Source organism: Diabrotica undecimpunctata, chromosome 1, assembly GCF_040954645.1.
Source record: "Diabrotica undecimpunctata isolate CICGRU chromosome 1, icDiaUnde3, whole genome shotgun sequence".
Classification (NCBI taxonomy): Eukaryota; Metazoa; Arthropoda; class Insecta; order Coleoptera; family Chrysomelidae; genus Diabrotica; species Diabrotica undecimpunctata.
Genome location: NC_092803.1, coordinates 87532143 through 87544438, shown reverse-complemented (window position 1 = coordinate 87544438; position 12296 = coordinate 87532143). Strand labels below are relative to the sequence as shown.

The 12296-nt window shown below is 31.7% G+C and overlaps 1 protein-coding gene across 1 annotated transcript in view; it reads left to right on the top strand.

Annotated features, from left to right (window-relative positions):
* The window catches only part of Arpc1 (Actin-related protein 2/3 complex, subunit 1A), a 176216-nt gene that overhangs the window by 163503 nt on the left and 417 nt on the right, over positions 1 to 12296 (top strand). The window lies entirely within an intron of this gene.

Genomic DNA, 12296 nt, shown 5'->3' with positions numbered 1-12296 from the left:
TCTCCATCGTTTAGTCCTCTCTTACTCATGGCGTCGTCTACTTCGTTCCTCCAGGATTTTCGGGGTCGTCCTCTTTTCCTCCTTCCTATGGGGCTCCATTCGGTTATTCTCTTTATCCATCTGCTGTTGCTAGTTCTTCTTACATGTCCATACCACTTTAGTCTTTTTTGTTCTATATATGTTAGTATGTGTGTTTCTATTGATGTTGGATTAAAATGAAAGTATAAGAAATACAATGGATAATTGATGGATTCGAGAAACTTGAGACTTGAGAAAGGCACTCTGCCGAAACATCTGTATTGATAAGATATAATTAATTTTGTGGAAATTTTGAAAACAAAGTTTTCAGTGTTTTATTGTTAAATAAACTGGAATTAACATACGACATTATATACACTATAATAACTACACAACTTATATGATACGGACATACAAATCCCAAACTAAATAAATCCCAAACTGATACAACCAAAGCTACAAACTATCGATGTTTATATGAAAGATGAAACCGTATGACACATGATCGTGCAATATCACGGTGTCTTCACAACTTTATAAATCTCTTCTAAAAGAATATTGACACCTACACATTATCACATAATTGTGAACGGTATATTACCTAAATACTAAGAAGTTTTCATTTTAATCTAAGAATATGTTTTATAATTTACGGTAGATTTAATGTATTTAAAATTTTATAGGATCCGATATCGTAATAAGAAGTAAAATTTCACTACAAGGCCATGGAAACGTGTTAAATTTTACTTAAGATATTTTTTTATGAATATAATAAACAAAAATATAGTAAGCTTTATTTTCTTATTGAGCCGTATTTTATAAATACGGCACAATATAATGAAGGCAATATTGAAGGTTGTCGATTACTTTTTTAAACTCTTACCTATCTTTTGCAACGTGAAATATTTGTCCAACACTGAGGTTGGTCCAATCTCTAATATTTCTCAGCCAAATTTTTTCTTTCTTTCCAAGACTTTTCTTCTTTCTACTATTCCTTGCATGATGACTCGTAGAAAAGAGTATTTATCGTTTCATTCCGAGGTATTTCAATTTTGACTATTATTTCCTCTTTTATGTCGACCTTCTCTAACGGTTTACCCTCCAATGTTAGCTAGAATATGTTAACTAGATTAATCTAGTTAATTTCCTATAGTAGTGTCAGTTGGACTTTTGGTCAAGGCTTAGTTACATAGAATTTTAAAATGTGCAGATCACATTTACATGATTGTGACTGCCCATCCAAGGTGTCATATGTCACATGTCACCTTAACATTTCCGTTAATACCGGGAGCCATTCTCTCTCCTGTTGTCGACCAGAATGTATCTTCGACTTTTTTAAATAATTTTAAACTGTTTGTCCTTGTCTAGTGTAGTGTTATGTTCAACTTTATGTTTAATTTTATGTTTATGACATTCTGCAATTATTGTTGGATAGCCCAAAATTGACGAAGTAAGTCTAAAACGTTAATCACAAAACTTTTATTATCCAATAACTTCGAGTCTTTATCGAGGTTAATCAATTTCTTCCTTTAAAAAAACGTTTCTTGGCTTATTTCAGATACCCCTGAAGATGCTCTAGGGAGTGAAAGTACTTGGGCAAGATTTAATTAATCAAACTGTGCTCCATATCTGCCTTTATTTTATCAAAGTTCATTTCAAGCATTCTAGATTTTTTTCCACTTCAGCAACAAAAGTTTTTGGTTGAGCAACAGGAGATGTTTTGTCTACGTAATAAAAGTCCTAGTATTTACTGATATGGGTTGTGTAAATGTTCTATTATCAGTAAAATTATATTATGGATTATGTGCAGAAGTATTTTATATAGCTGACAAAATAAATATATCGACCGATAGCTTTTGTGGTCGTTGGCCAGGTTTAAGCAAGGTAACAACTTTGTCTTTGCTTTGCTTGTCTGCAGACTTTGGATATCAGTAATTGTTGTGTTTTTGGTGTAAATTTTATAATAAGCTTTGTGCTCAGATCCTCAGTCAGGAACCGTAATATTGTTCATTATATACGTAGATAGTGGATCCAAGCTCAACATAGTTGAAAGGTTCCCTCAGCTGACTGGTTTTGTCCTCTCCCATTTAAGTTTTTCTTTAATTCTTTGCCGGCAGAGATAGCACTTTTACATTTATTATGTGATTTTCAGGGATCAGCTTAATACCAAATACCCTAGGTTTGGCCCTCTATATGTTTTCTGCACTAGAAATACGTCACATTTGTGCTAAGCGCACATGTCTGATAAAGTTAAGTAAAGTGTCTTTATCTCTAGATATGCCCTTAATATTTATAGACATAATTAAAATAGTTGGTCCTAAAAAGGACCCATTTGACAAAAATCATATTAAACGGGTGATTAGCCGATTAATTAATTATTCATTACCCAGGGTACGTCCGATTGCGGTGGTCTTATTAGTACTTAAATTTTCGTAAAGGCTTCTCTTTTGAACCCCATAAGAAATGTCTAATCTTTAACTTTTCATTAAAAATTTAAATTTTACATACTGTTACTTTTCGACGATATTTCGAATCAGATATGTATAGTAATCACCGTACTTAATATAGAGTCTCTTTGTAAAAAGTAAGTGAGTTTATCTTATCGGTGACAACTCATATAATATGGATAATAAGGACATATACGGGTAAAATAAGTGTACAAAATTTCAAATAAATATATAGGCGCTATTGTTCAGGAGATGGGTTTATCCCAGAGATCAAAGGTTACATGTATATTAAAGGTTTTGTTTACGTATTTTCATTACTAAAAAAGTATATTTAAAATAAAAGCCTTAAGGTATTTTTAGATTCTATGGAAATTAGAATTTAGGGAAATCAGCAAATTAAAAAATACATCCATAATTCTGAATGACCAACTTGAGACAAATAGTTGTCCCCTCTTCAACTTATTCAGTTACAGGCTATAACATGTAAACGCATACCTGTTTTATTGTCAGATAAAATAAATTTCCATCAAGTAACGGTCTAATCCATCACTTACTTAAAGAGTAAGAAAAGACATGCTTATTCTTTAGAGTACGGGTACTTTATTACAAAGTACCCTTTGCTTTTGGCAATTAGTTTCTCACTTTCTCAGCGGTGGATCTCCCTTTCCTCATCAATAATGTTCTCGCTCGATACTGTCTGAATATATTATTCTACGATTTTTAGATTTCACTATATGCTCTACATTTCTTGGCAATACTTCTGATGACTTCTCTAGTAACACTGATCTAATTAATACCTGAGTTTTACTTACATTGTTTTGTCAGCGTTCTCGTCATGTATCCAGTCAATAGCATTGGTTTAATCACTATTTTATATATCCTGATTTTAGGGATTCATATTAGACTTCTGGATTTAAAAGTGTTATGAGGGTAATATATACATCAGTTAGTTACCTGAATATTCCATTTTATTTTCTTTTGTATGTTAAAAAACATTTATTTGGTTTTCTGATTACTGACTACTGGAACGTTTTTTGCTGCTTGTAGCATTATTCTATAGCATTCTAATATTTAATCTATGGATTAAACCGGATAGCAAATAGATATTCTTCACTTTCTCAGATAAATAATATTCTAACATACAAAATCCTATTAAATTTCCAAAAGTTTTCTTGAATATTATATTCACTTATGAGGGGCAGAAGCAATATCAGTACTATAATAAGGCGTATAGTCCTGGACTGGCTAATCGTTGGATAATAGGAAGCATGAGTGTAGCAGTTTTAATGTTTTCCTGACGGCTACCTGGGATCGGGGAGCAGAGATATCAGTACCAAGTTAATGCATATAGGAATTGTTGCTTGATATTTATTATTATTAAATAGCACTATATTTCCTAGTAAAATCGTCATGACTTTACAGTAAGACAAATTTTCGAACGTTGGTTATGGAAACGTTAAGGACATACCACCGAGTTCCCTATGTCGATATCCCGCAAAATCTTTGTAATAATGATAACCGAAACAAAAAAACAGAGATTAAAATAGGCGCCAAGAAACTGTGTTAATAAACAGTCGAATAAATACAGATTCTCGATTTAAATATTCAAAAAATTAATGAACAGCTTACTAAAATAGAAATAACGTATATTTAAGATGCAATCCATTAATGAATTAAGGTACAAAGCACTCCTAGCATATGCTAATGATATTGATCTCATAAGAAACTCTCTCCCGTCCGCAAACGACATCTTTAACAAAGGGAAGAGAGTACGAAAAATATTTCATTTAAAATCAACAAAATGAAAACCAAATACAAGCGAATCAAGAGAAGAGTGCAATTTAATACTACTAGATAAAATAATAAAGTCAACAAGTACAATTTCGAAAGTATGGAATACTTTAAATATCTTAGATCAATAATCACGGTTAATAATAATGTCACTAAAGAAATCTTCTAAAATTTTTTAACCTTATTATTATATCACTACAAATCCGTATAGAATAAGAACATATACTGAATAAAGAAAGCTCTTATAACGATATTGTTCAGGAAAATAAATCGCTTCAGGTAGATCGGACACATGCATAGACGCCAAGATATCAAACTTGTAAAACTGTTATGGAAGAAACTTGGCACAGAAGAATGCCACTTGGTGTCTCAGTATACAATGAAGAGAAAACATCCAATCATATCTTAGAAAATTAACATTTCATTGAAGATTCGTGGAAAATCGATCAACTTGGAAAAAAGTTGTAGTTAGCGAAGACCCACCCGGTGTTGTAGCGCTTCGTAATGATGACAATAAAGAAAAAAGAGAAACAGTGACGAAAAAACACAAATGGACTAATGGAGCACAGCTGCTTCAAAATCTTGATAAGAAATACAATAGATGATTGATGGATTCGAGAAACTTGAGACTTGAGAAAGGCACTCTGCCGAAACAGCTGTAGTGATAAGATACAATTAATTTGGTGTAAGTTTTGAAAACAAAATTTTTAGTATTTTGTTGTTAAATAAAATGGAATTAACATACGGCATTATATACGCTATAATAACTAGACAACTTGTATGATACGGACATATAAGGAGAAAGTTTCATGAAACAATAAACTACCCAATATTCGTTATGAGTGAAATCGATATGAATAAAGAAAATGAGGAAAACTATGGCAAAAGGTAAAAAAAAGTAGTGATTAAAAAATGAGAGAGGTACCTTGTGGACAACATGTGCTTAATTAGGAACGAATTGAGATAAATAATCAGAAGACGACAAAGAACATTTTAAATTGATAAATCTATACAATTTTTAACAATGCATTTTATAGGTCATTTTCAGAGCCAACGTGCTAATTGTATGTAAAATGAAACTTTTTAAGGATTTTAATGTTTGGACGAAACCGTATGACACATAACCGTGAAATTTATATACCAACCTATAAATCTCTTTTAAAAGACTACAGACACCTACACATTATCACAATACTACATATCATAATACATAATAATAAGTTGGTTATTTTAATCTAAGAATAGGCTTTATAATTTACGAGAGATTTAATTTAATGTATTTAAAATTTTACAGGATCCGGTATCGTAATAAGAAACAAAATTTCACGACAAGGCATGGAAACGTGTTAAATTTGACTTTAGATATTCTTTTAGATTTTTTAGATATCATATTTCTTCAACACTGAAGTTAGTCCAATCTCTGATATTTCTCTGCCAGATTTTGTCTTTCTTCCCAAGACTTTTCTTCCCTCTACTCTTCCTTGCATGATGACGCGTAGAAGAGAGTATTTGTAGTTTCGAACTATGTGGCCCAGATACGATGTCCATATAGACAATTCGTCTTAACGCTTCTTCGTTTGAGATTTTTACAGTCCAAGGAATTTTAAGAATACGCCTATATAGCCACATTTCGAATGCCTTTAATTTTTTTACAGATTCGGCTTTAAGGGGCCAAGCTTCTACCCCATATAGCAGTTGCGACCATACATAACATTCGACGATCTCAATCTAATAATCATACTCAATTTCTTATTTGTAAACATTGACTTTTATCTGTTTAGTTTAGTCCTATCTTTTTGCTTTATCTGTTAATGATTTCTATAAGAATTTGTAAATCGTCTATATTTTCTGTCATAATTGGGATTTAGTCTGCAAATTTTATGTTATTAATGATGCTTACTCCATTCCTTACTTCTTTCCCATAGTGTCTCCTAAAATATTAGTTGGGTGTACACATTAAATAATTGTGGTGACAACACACATCTCTGGCTGACTCCTTTTTGAATTTCTGCTTGATTTGTCTCACTATCTTCCACCCACATGGCCACTGTTTGATTTTAGTAGATTTTTTATTAAATTAATATCTTGGTATCTGGTGTATGTGTTTTAATGCATGTATGGGCTTACCAAGTTGAACTATGTCAAATACTTTTGAAAATCTATATTAGAGATGAATACGTTTTTAATATAATCTCTGCATTTTTGTAATAGTACCACCATTGCGCACAATTCTTCTCTTTTGTTCCCAATCCACCTCTAAATCCAAACTATGTGTTGTCCAATTGTTCTTCACATTTTTTATTGACAGACGATTTAATGTTGTTATTAATCGGATGACATTTATGACTTTTATTAAATTTTGATAATTGTTACAAATCAAGTCTTTTAGTGACATATTATTCTTTTAATTTTTACTTCTCATTTAATGTCTATATTTTGTTAGTTATTTTAGAGTTAGTTAGTTAGTTAGTTTTGTTAGTTAGTTAGTTAGTTTTGTTAGTTAGTTAGTTAGAGTAAATATATGATGACTAAAAACGAATTGATCAAGAGTAGTGAATCGATGCCAAGAGCCGCTATTCTATGAAGCTACCCCTCACGACGCCATCTTGTGGCGCTTGTTCCGTGACGCTCACCTCAGCATTTTACTGTAGAGAGAAAAAAGTAATACAATGCCAGTATAGAAGCTTCGCTTCAAAAATATGCCATAAGCAAAGATATAAAAGTATTCTTGTCATTATATTATATTGCATACTGTATTATTAACAAAAATTTTTATAATACATTCTGATATACGCTTTCTCTTGCTGCTAACGAACAGAAGTTTTTATTAACTTTTCGGTAATATAATAATGTAGGTATTTAGAATTTTAACTTCTTACCATAATGCTAGAGTACAAAAGTAGTTATACTCTGCTGTATTTTTTTCATGGGGGTTCTATTTTTTAACTGTGTGATGGATTCTTGTATTTCAGTTCGTACGATTTGCGTTAATTAATTTAATGATATTTCTGGAGTTACAAGTTTATACTCAGTTTCTGTTGTTCCGTTTATTTATCTGAGATATGTTATTCGTTCTTCTCTAGGGATGTACTTACTCAATCAATTCTTTGATTTGGTTTTTGCCCTGTTTCATATCTGTTTCAAACCCTCCGGCGGACTTTTAGGTCTTCATTTTATATAAGCATTTTTTTTCTTAGCATTTTACTTTTACCTCTTTTAATTAAGTGTGTTTATTTTTCTTTCTCAAAGAGCCTCTTTTATTTTTGTTTTTATGTTGGTATTATAATTTTTCAAATTAATTCGACATTATTCCCACTTGATTATTTTGTTTCAGTTATTGCTCTAGCCTAATTTGACATTTTTTCCCTTCAAATCATCAAATTTTCATGGTTTGTTTATATTTCGTTATAGTTAAATTCATATTTTCCACTAAGCGTAATATATGCTTAATTACTTATTATGTAATATATACTTATCCAAATTAAATTTTCAATTTCCAAAAACTTATGATACCTCCTCAATCCACAACCCTGCGCCATGAACAATATCTATTCCGGCTATCGACATCAGTCTAACAAACCTAAGAAAATCAGAGATATCATCAACCGTCATTAAACAAAAGTTTTATACATTATTAAACAGATATGGCAATACCTACAACGTATACACCGATGCGTGAAAAAATGAAGACATTGGGGCAGCAATTTATTCGAAAGACATCTCAGTTAGTTTTAAATTGTCGTCAATTACAACCATCTTTGCGGCTGAATTATTCGCAATTCTAAAAGCACTATCGTTAATACAAAACAAAAACCAAGAAAGATGTATAATAATCACAGATTCTCTAAATTCATTATCTTCACTGACTCAATTGTACTGTGACAACCCCCAAACTTCTTATTAAAAGACCTTAAAAACATTTCAAATAAGAACATCCAAGTTCATTGTTTATGGGTGCCTTCTCATGTCAGAATTGAAGGTAACGAAGTTGTAGATAAACTAGCTAAAAACGCACCAACTAACCTGATGTCCGAAGAAAGTAACATATTGGTACAAAACGATTTAAAACCATACTTAAAACAAAAAATAATTCAAAAATGGCAACAAACTTGGAACAACACTCCATCAAGGCTATACGAAGTCAACAAACATCCACATCTTTGGAAACCAAAAATAAAAGACAGAAGAGAGCATGTGATACTTACTTGTCTCCGTATCTGCCATACACGGCTTACTCATGGCTATTTACTACAGCGAAAAATAAAACAGTTTGTGAAGTGTGCAACCGTGTTATAACGGTAAAACATGGTGTCCTAAATATAACAGTAAACGTCTCAAATATAGCACACCCAACTGCCCTAGAAGAAAATACAGATACCCAAAGAATAATTTCTTATCTTAAAGACTGTCAACTTCTTCATAAGATTTAAAACACACATTGTAATACACATATATATTAGGTATTATTATTAATTGTAAACTAATGTATATACACTATTTGTATCAACTGTAACATTAATCTAAATACGCTAATGCCTCTGCGTGGTAGATGTGTTTAAAAAAAAAGGTATTTATATTACAACACAACAAAATGACGGTATTAGATTTTTGCTTTGATACAGTGCAGCAACAACCGCTGATACGTATTTCGACCTTCTTAGGTCTCTTCAGAACGGTATAGTCACTGCTCTGAACCAAAACAAAAATCTCTCCCGTCCTAGACAATAGTTATTAAAATAACTATATACGGACGTAACTACGCCATCTAAAAACAAAAAGAGAAATCAAACGATTTCTACTTAGCGAAACCGAATTCAAATCTTAACCACTGTGTTTCCTAAAATTTGCGAAACAAACAGCTGGATGAATTACTCGGCAAGGGAATCTAAAATTGCATTCCACAAGCCGTTCATCCTAGTCAAAATTCGTAGTGAATTCAGTTTCTCGTACTTCCAACGAAGTAAATAACAAAACAAAATGACGGTATTAGATTTTTGCTTTGATACAGTGCAGCAACAACCGCTGATACGTATTTCGACCTTCTTAGGTCTCTTCAGAACGGTATAGTCACTGCTCTGAACCAAAACAAAAATCTCTCCCGTCCTAGACAATAGTTATTAAAATAACTATATACGGACGTAACTACGCCATCTAAAAACAAAAAGAGAAATCAAACGATTTCTACTTAGCGAAACCGAATTCAAATCTTAACCACTGTGTTTCCTAAAATTTGCGAAACAAACAGCGGTTGTTGCTGCACTGTATCAAAGCAAAAATCTAATACCGTCATTTTGTTTTGTTATTTACTTCGTTGGAAGTACGAGAAACTGAATTCACTACGAATTTTGACTAGGATGAACGGCTTGTGGAATGCAATTTTAGATTCCCTTGCCGAGTAATTCATCCAGCTGTTTGTTTCGCAAATTTTAGGAAACACAGTGGTTAAGATTTGAATTCGGTTTCGCTAAGTAGAAATCGTTTGATTTCTCTTTTTGTTTTTAGATGGCGTAGTTACGTCCGTATATAGTTATTTTAATAACTATTGTCTAGGACGGGAGAGATTTTTGTTTTGGTTCAGAGCAGTGACTATACCGTTCTGAAGAGACCTAAGAAGGTCGAAATACGTATCAGCGGTTGTTGCTGCACTGTATCAAAGCAAAAATCTAATACCGTCATTTTGTTTTGTTATTTACTTCGTTGGAAGTACGAGAAACTGAATTCACTACGAATTTTGACTAGGATGAACGGCTTGTGGAATGCAATTTTAGATTCCCTTGCCGAGTAATTCATCCAGCTGTTTGTTTCGCAAATTTTAGGAAACACAGTGGTTAAGATTTGAATTCGGTTTCGCTAAGTAGAAATCGTTTGATTTCTCTTTTTGTATTTATATTAGATTATAGATTATATAAGATTTATATTAGATTAGATATTCAGTTTTGTGAAAGCGCCTGTCTTAGACAAATTGAAGGAGCGCTCCTAAGATTTTTCGGTTTTTGGCTTAAAATTAATTCGTAGTTTATTTTTATTATATTTAAGGCATCATTAAGCTTTTTTTTCACTTCAGCAACAAAAGTTTTGGTTGTGAAATGTATCGTCTACATGAAAGTCCTAGTATCTACTGGTATCGGTTAATCATTTGTGTAAATGTAATGTGCCATTAGTGTAGGTGCCATTACGCTACCCCAAGCGAGTCCATTCATGTGCGTTCTTCATCTTACCATTGAATGATACGAAAAATATTCTGTTCTGTAGATATACGCGGATAAAACAAGTGATGTTTTTATCTAAGGCGATGTCATACAGTTTTGGAGAAATGTCCTTTAATTTAATATGTCGTAAGTGGTATTTAGATTGACAAATACCACCCCTGATACCCGATATCTTTCGTACCCGTTGTTGCTTTTTGCAAAAACGGGTACGTTATTACGTACGTTAATAAGTATTACGAATACAAATAAATAAGCAAGAAGAATATAAATGATCTATATTTAAACCAAGTGACAGAAAAAAGAATATTATGTATACATTTACTTCTAAATTAAAAATTAAATTTTATATGCCTGACAACGAAACATACAAAAACACAATTATTTAAAGTTGAAAATAATGATAGTTTGTATAAGCGACAAAGCATTTAAAACAATAAGACCGAACATATTATATGTAATTGTAATAGATATGTTGCCGAGAATCAAGTTACCCTAAGGTACCGAAATATTTCTTCTTTTAGTATCTGCCATAAGTGTATCCATGTGTTTATGTGTATCTAAAATATAGTATATATGATATTGAATTCCCTACATTTAAAAATCGAAATATTGAAATTAGACAGTAAAAAATTGGAATTTTAAGAATGATTTATAAATTGTTATAATTTACATTTTACTACTGCATGAAACAAATATTTTATACGTCAAAACTGTAGCAATCGAAACATCGGAACCTACATTTATATAATAAATATTTCAGTGCCAACGCATTTAAAAAAAAATACTAATAAATAAAAATGAACTCTTGCCTTTTCCAAGTTTATGATAGACACTACTTAAGTTTAAAAATAATTAAAGCAAGTAATATAAATTACCACCGTAAAATATTTAACTACATTAACCAAGTATTTGTGAAATTTCTCGATGACTAAATTGATTGATATTTAAATAAATTTGAAGTTCCAAAACGTACCTGCTGTAAAATTTGAAAGTCTACGACTAATCAAATTATTGGCAACATCGCAAGAGTTTAGTTGTGTACGCGAAAAAATATATACGGATCCTAAAAGTGTTTTAACCTATTACAGAGTTCACTTAATCCTACGTGTTGCTCGGAGTCTACATAAAGCGCTACGCAGATAATAATATACACGCTGTATATTCTACTGGAGTTAGTATAATACCGTTTTAGAACGGAGCTTACATTAACCGCTAGATGTATATATATATATATATATATATATATATATATATATATATATATATATATATATATATATATATACCTAATTCATGTTTTAAAGCATCTTTATCTGCTGTTGATGCATATTACGAAGCACCACTCGAAATTTTCTTTCTTCATTTGTTTGGTAAGTATAATAGTGGGTGTTTTTCTCATTAAGTGCTTTGGTTATGTTTCGGTAATGTTCAGAGGTTGTCGGCTGGACTTTTACTTGGTCATTATGAAGTTCCCTGTGGGGATATTGTTTCTAACAAATGTCTAATAGGTCGTATATCACCTACATCTGTAATAAATATGGATGGGGATTGGATACTTTTTTGTCTTCACCAATCCGGTTTGGATGGTCTCATCAGGTACTTCATCTAAGCTAGCAAATCTATTAGACGTCGTTGTAGGTGCTTTGAGCCAGTAGTCGCTTATTATTGTTTGTTTTAGTTGTTTATCGTTTTTAGGGCTGTCATTTCTTGCTTTTTTGTGGGATTGAACAGTTTCCCATTCTTGCTCTTGATTTTCATGGCTATCTTGTGAATTAATGTTATATATTTGTGACGGTTAATAAAAAGAAGAAGAAGCATATATATAATATAT